The sequence below is a fragment of the Haliaeetus albicilla genome, chromosome 18 (assembly GCF_947461875.1).
Source record: "Haliaeetus albicilla chromosome 18, bHalAlb1.1, whole genome shotgun sequence".
Lineage (NCBI taxonomy): Eukaryota > Metazoa > Chordata > Aves > Accipitriformes > Accipitridae > Haliaeetus > Haliaeetus albicilla.
The window spans coordinates 19,046,450-19,053,713 of NC_091500.1; the positions used below are offsets into that span (position 1 = coordinate 19,046,450).

The following is a 7,264-nucleotide window of genomic DNA, read 5'->3' on the forward strand; positions in this document are numbered from 1 at the left end:
AAATATCTAAATTCAGAGTAGATGCTTCTCATTGTAAAAAGCCATGTGTTGGGTTCTCTATTGTTGGCTCATCCTAAAGACTTTTGTAGCATTCTACTCTTCAAAATTGTGCAGTTTTTCTCCAGCCTACTGTACCCTGAAGCAGGTGTTATCTTTTGCTTCATTTTGATATGCACCACTGCAAAAGCTCCAAAGTGTAAGTATGGAAGGCTTCCTTGCTCCGCCCCTTTAAAGCACAGCTTGTATTGCAAAAGACTTAACATTTTAATAAAATACAGAATAAAGTGATAAGTTTAGTACAGCAGTCTCAAGACTAGCAGCTATAAGATAAATCAACATATAGCTTGTTTAAATCTTCTCCCTGAAATATCTTCTGGAAGGCTTGATGGGGAATCAGTTTTCTGTCTTAGTAGTGCTCACCTCATTTCCAGTAGCATTCTCTCATCCTATTAAAAAAATAGATTAACTCCATTCAGAAAATCATAAGCCATGAATTTTGCTGTCAACAGCAATGCAGGTAATTGTTGGTTTTATGCCTCCTTCATAGAACCCTATGATTAACATCTGGCTGAAAAAGATCCATACAAACTAAATGTAGATGAGATATAAGTAATTTGGGGCTGACAAAGTTTTCTGAGGAATTAATCTAAACCATTACTTCATATTGAATGCAATGATCGTGAGGTGATTGACTGACACAAATGAATAACTCAGTGAACCTTCTTCCTCACAAGACTGAGTTAGTTATCATTTGCCCTTCCCAGATCACAAGTTCCTTCATCCTTAATCCTTTTTCTCTACCCAGGATTAAAGCAAATTTTTAAAATTCCTCCCTTAAGACTTTTTAAAATATAAAATCCTTAAAAGAAGATTGATAGCATGGAGGGTTCTTCAGTGCTATAATACCAATGTCTTTTCCTCCTGCCTTACATCTTTGGAGCTTTTCCCTTATATTATAGGCCCAAAATGTTATGCCATCTCTATCAACTCTGTCCTGTGTTACTCTCCAGGTAGCCTCACAGTCATGAGGTTCTTTCCTCAATCTGAGGTTCCAAGCATTGGGCCATTTTTCACAAAAGAAACCTGCCAAGAATAGTGCTAAATAGCTTGGGGGTACAACTCTGCAGCACTTCATAACTAACATATCTGCTGTTTAGTAGAACTTAATTTGGGGTAAGATTTAGCTGTTCAGAGGAGGGAAAACAGTTAATAGCTGTGCTAATCATCTGAAATATGACTATTGAATATGTCCATAGAATGAACATGCATCCTGATACATTGTAGAACATAAATTATGGGTTCTTTGCTTCAGGCCCTTTCTATCATTTGAAGTAATTGCAATAATGGATATGCTAAGTTTATTCCCAGAAGTTGCTCGATTAAAGACAAATGCTAATTAAAAAAATAAGAAAAAAAAAAAAAAGATAACCAGTGGACTTAACACTGTTAGAATGAGCAGAATTTATTCAAAATCAGCAAGCCCCAAATTCACAGACAGGTAGATGAATGGTGAGTATAGCACAAGCCAAAATCTCAGCTTTTAGGTGTTAAAGTGGAATTTCTAATCCTCATTGAGGCATTTAAACTAGAATTAGATTTTTTCCACCTTCAGAGCCTGAACCGCTGCATGGCCAGGACAGCAACAGGAAGACAAACTGTGAGTTTGCAGTAGTACTCTTCACATGCAGAAGGGTAGCCCTGGGTTCTTGTCTCTGTTCCTGCTGCTTTTGCACCATATCTGATGTTTTTTTCTTTACTGTAAAATGCATAAACAGACTCTGGAGCAAATATTCCTCATGCCTCCTTTCTTCTGTCATAGTCAAGTAATTTCTTTGATGTGGTTGGTGAATCAAGTTCCTTCTTGCATATTCACTCCCTGACTTCCTGGAACGATAAATTACTCATTCCTTGAAAGACTTGTGCCAGCTTCAACAGCAGTGGTGGAGGCTGACTGTGTTACAATCACAGCTATACAACACCTGTATCTGGATCACCAGCTTCAGGTGAACTTCTGATTATAGAGATCCTTATGGTCAGTGATCCTTTTTAAGGATCACATAATATTTACAATTTAACTATATGCATTCTGGATGATACTGGGCAAATTTTTTCAGGTCAGCTATTCAAAGATATTTAGATTCTTACTGAAATCAGATGTCGTGAGATATAGGCAACAAAACTGAGGATATCAGTTTTGTCTTTTCTGTGCTTTCCTTTTCTATGCACATAGGTGGGACATATAATTTCCCTCCTTTGGGGCAAGACATAAAGGATAAACACATTACAATTTATGGGGCACTAAGATACCATAATAACAGAGGTTGTTAAAGAACTCAGCCTGAAGAGCTTTCTAATGAACAAGTCCTGTTTTCATTTGTGACATAGAAGACAGTGTTTAGATTAAATTGTTGTATCTCAACTATCAGGGATAAATTGGAAAGTGTAAGTCAGTGCCTTCCCCCATCCCCTTTAATGTTTGTCTCTAGACTCTTTTTAACAAATTGTGAAAGCTCTCCTGAAAGGTCATGAGTATTCAGTATGTCTTAGGAAAAATCTGGTATTTTGCAAGTTTGCCTTCTCATTGGTTTTCTGGCAGTGATGAAAAGGTGTCAGCCTGGAACAAGATGCCAAATATATATAACTAAGAAATTTGTTTTTGTTGTTCAGTACTCTTGTCTGTTCGTTGCATGTCACATTGGAAGAAATGTCAGTTCTGCATATTTACTATTAGCAGCTCCCTGTCTTTTATTTACTTTCCATTTCATGGCTACCATTTTCACTTGTCAACTGTGGAGATGCACTAAGTTCCCTTCCACTCTTCTTTATGAGTCATATGGTATTTCAGCTTCTACACATTATAGCTTACATATTTTCTTTTGTTCTGTGATTTAATGTTTCCGATTTCAAAGCAAACACACTAAAAAACAAATCCTTTCCTCCCTTCCTGCTTACCACTCCCTCCGCTTAAACCTATGACAACAGTAATAAAATGAAAGGAAATATAACTCCTGGTTTTTTTGGCTGAAGACATCTCAGCAATGTCAGAACAGTGGGATTTTTTTCTATTTAAAACATTATGGCTCTTCATTGCCATTGATTCAAATTGAATGCTGAATTAATAATAACTTCATACATATCTACTTTTTCTCCCGAACAGAGTAATGAAATAGTCTCTCATACTGCACTTGAAGCTTAAGGCTAACTGATACTGAACACTTTTTACTATCAAACACTTTCTACTATCACTGCTGATGGAAAGAAAGATTACAGAAGCGGTTTACATGAGCAAGAACTTAAAGCCTGAAAATCAGTGTGACTTTGGAATACCAGCCAACCTATTATTTTAGTACAGACTACCTACTTGTGACAAGTTCTCTGCTCGTGTTATCATGACTGCAGTTTTGGTCAGGTAAGGTTCTTGTCTGAATATTCTTTAATTTAAAAAAGATGGTGGAATGCAGTGGTAGGCATCTCATTTGAATGGGCTGCTTATACAGAACAGGATTCTGCCACCAGTTAACAAGACTCTAGCAGAGCTGATCATGATTCAAGAAGGTCAGACTTGATGGAGATGAATTTATATAAGACAGGAGATTATTGAGAAGAATGTCATCTACCATGTCTTTTGGGCATGGAGAATGCAATTGATTTATTTTGGCTGAGTGACTTTTCTTTAAAAAAACCCACAAAGTGTTTTCAAATATAATTAAAATCTCATGCAGTAGAAGAGTAAATAAATATATAACCCAAAGTGATTTTTTTGCATCTTTGATTAGTTTAACTATTATGATTATGATTATGATTGTTAGTGTATATAAAATGGCTGCATATAAAAGCAATATACCTCCAAGACAAAATAAATAAAATAACTACTGGCACACCTGAAACCAGAAATTATAGAAAACAGAAAAGATTGTGCATGCATCTCCCTGTCCAAATGTCCCAAAAAGTAGATTACAGAGTCAGGTGCACTTTGGCCAGCAGCATCTCACACAGAGAAAGAATTCTGTTGAAGTCATAGTTTGATGGTGTGGTAAATCTGGAATTATTGCTTGTAGCACCAGGTTAAAGATGCTGTAGTCATATGACACCTGTTGTAAGCTCACTCTTGTTCAAGTCTGCTTAAAAAATGTTTGACTATCTTTGTACTGTCAGACTTGATGTCAAATCAGATATTTTTCATCTGTAACACTAATTGTGTGCTAGATCATTTATCATATATCTTCTCATAGTTTATGAAACCTGGATGACAGTATAAATCTGGAATGAATTACATACTCTGTATTCTACATAACACACCACATAACAGCCATGTGCCCATGCCTGCTCCACATCAAACTTTTACATTTGGGTGTTCCAGCAGCTCACCAGTTCAATAGCAATGCTTGTGGGACTGTGGTCTTAGCCAGCTGCCTCTTCTAAGGACTGAGGACTGTGAATGGAGATGGCAATGGAAATCCACATCAAATTTGAAAAGCAATGAGAGGTCAGAGGGACCCTGGGATCTAATCTTCCCTGGTTAAGCTCTAGAGAAGCCCATTCTCACTGTGCTGAAATCCTGAATCACCCTTGTTAGGCAGCCAGAATTCTGATTTGCTTAAATACCCCCCATTTGTCATGCTGAATCATCTTGCTAAGGCAGATGCCTAATTTTTAAGGCATTACAGTGCCTAAATTGGAGACTGAACTTGCAGGAGGTTTGACTCTCTCATTTGACCACTTCTTTAGTATTTACCCCATCATCTCAAAGTCCAGTCGATTTTCCGCTTCTCTCTGACATGATGATTTAACTCTTCCACCTCCCAATTTTCCCTAAGGGCACAAACCCCAGGAAGGAATCAAACTTTATTCAAGTATTTGATAGTCACAAAGTAGAGAACTTGGAAAGGAACTAGTTGTGATGTACACTATATGAGAGGGCTGGTTAAGAGTGGCTGAGGCCCTACGAAAGGACTGTATAGGAAGAGAGAATGCCTGCAGACAGCAAAGGCAAAGGTACTTCTTTGGAGAAGGTGAATCTTTACTTGATTCAAATGGGTTTATTCATCTTCCAGAAAATATTTTTTTTATATGGAATATGACTAGCTGTGAATGTTGTTTACTTTAGTAAAGCCTTTGACTCTGTTTCCCACAGCATTCTTCTAGAGAAACTGGCTGTTCATGGTTTGGACAGGGGTACTCTTCACTTTGTAAAAAACTGGCTGCATGGCTGAGCCCAAAGAGTGGTGGTGAATAGAGTTAAATTCAGCTAGCAGCTGGTCAGAAGTCGTGTTCCCCAGGGCTCTGTACTGGGACCAGTTCTCTTCAATATCTTTATCAATGATCTGGACAAGGGGATCGAGGGCACCGTCAGTAAGTTTGCAGACAGCACCAAGTTGGGCAGGAGTGTTGATCTGTCTGAGGGTAGGAAGGCTCTACAGAGGGATCTGGACAGGCTGCATCAATGGGCCAAGGCCAGTTGTATGAGGTTCAACCAGGCTTAGTGCCAGGTCCTGCACTTGGGTCACAACAACCCCATGCAGCGCTACAGGCTTGGGAAGAGTGGCTAGGAAGCCGCCTGGTGAAAAGGACCCTGCGGTGTTGGTCGACAGCCAGCTGAATGTGAGCAGGCAGTGTGCCCAGGTGGCCAAGAAGGCCAATGGCATCCTGGCCTGTATCAGAAATAGTGTGGCCAGCAGGACTAGGGCAGTGATTGTCCCCCTGTACTTGGGACTGGGGAGGCTGCACCTCAAGTACTGTGGTCAGTTTTGGGCCCCTCACTGCAAGAAAGACATTGAGGTGGTAGAGCGTGTCCAGAGAAGGGCAACAAAGCTGGTGAAGGGTCTAGAGCACAAGTCCTATGAGGAGCAGCTGAAGGAACTGGGGTTGTTTAGCCTGGAGAAAAGGAGGCTGAGGGGACACCTTATCGCTCTCTACAACTACCTGAAAGGAGATTGTAGCGAGGTGGGGGTCGGTCTCTTCTCCCAAGTAACAAGCGATAGGATGAGAGGAAACAGCCTCAAGTGGCACCAGGGGAGGTTTAGATTGGATATTAGGAAAAATTTCTTTACTGAAAGGGTTGTCAGGCATTGGAACAGGCTGCCCAGGGAAGTGGTTGAGTCACCATCCCTGGAGGTATTTAAAGGACATGTAGATGTGGTGCTCAGGGACATGGTTTAGTGGCCAACTTGGCAGTGTTAGGTTTACGGTTGGACTCAGTGATCTTAAAGGTCTTTTCCAACTTAAATGATTCTATGATTCTATGATTCTAGATGAATACAATTTCTAACTGTGGAAGGGGCTAGGTCACAATTCTGAAGAGTACTGAAGAAAAAAGAAATTAGACTGAAGTAATCAACAAGATTAGGAAATAAAGCAGAAGTGAAGAATACTGTAGACTAAGAGATGGATATTTCATTGTTTGCCCAGGATCACAAAGGAAATGAGGATGGATTTGAACCTGCACTTCCCATGTCTGAAGCTAGGGATCTAATATTAGTACCTATGTTTCATTATTCTGCCTTTCTGCTTTTTTTGCTAACTAGCAATTACATCACTCCTTTTTTATAATGAAAAGCTCTTACATATCTTGGTTGTTAAAAAACTCACTCAGTTTATTCCCACCAACTGCAAAATGAAACAGTTACAGTATCATAACACCACATAAAAAGCTCAGTTATTAAACTTCATTGTTTTGTGTGAAGATCTCACTCAACTGAAACTATTATGATGTTGGACTCAGATCAGGTATTTCTTACTCCAACTGATTATTTCAGTTAATTTTTGTAATAGACTGCCTTTGTAAAATGACACTTGACAGAATTGTTTGATTTCAGGCTCTGGAAATATGTTTCCTCTCCTTTTCTCAAATACGGATTGTTTATAATAAATTATGTCAGTTTTTCCAGATTAAATATTTCTTTTACCTTTACTATTGTGCAGAGCCTGAGGAAAAAATTCTGCACAGCTGGTCAAACACTAGAACAGGTTGTCCAGGTTGTGCCATCTCTCCATCCTTGGAGACAGTCAAACCTCAACTGGACAGTGCCATAGGCAACCTGACCTTAAATTAGTCCTCCTCTGAGAAGGGGTTGGGCGTCCCATGGGACCCCTAATGGTCCTTTCCAAACTTATTGTCTTGTGAGCCTATGATCTATGTTCTCAGTGTGAAGAAGTCAATTTGAGATTTTTGACTGAATTTCTTGATCCTGTGTGATGCATACAAGCTAAAGTTCTGGAAGCAGAAAACTGTGGCCTTCTGTGGACAATGACTTTCCCATTTTAG

The 7,264-nt window shown here is 39.2% G+C and overlaps 1 pseudogene; it reads left to right on the forward strand.

Moving 5' to 3' along the window:
• Positions 1–6,159, forward strand: part of LOC138689932 (uncharacterized) — a 28,763-nt pseudogene extending 22,604 nt beyond the window's left edge.
• Positions 6,160–7,264: the final 1,105 nt, after the last annotated feature.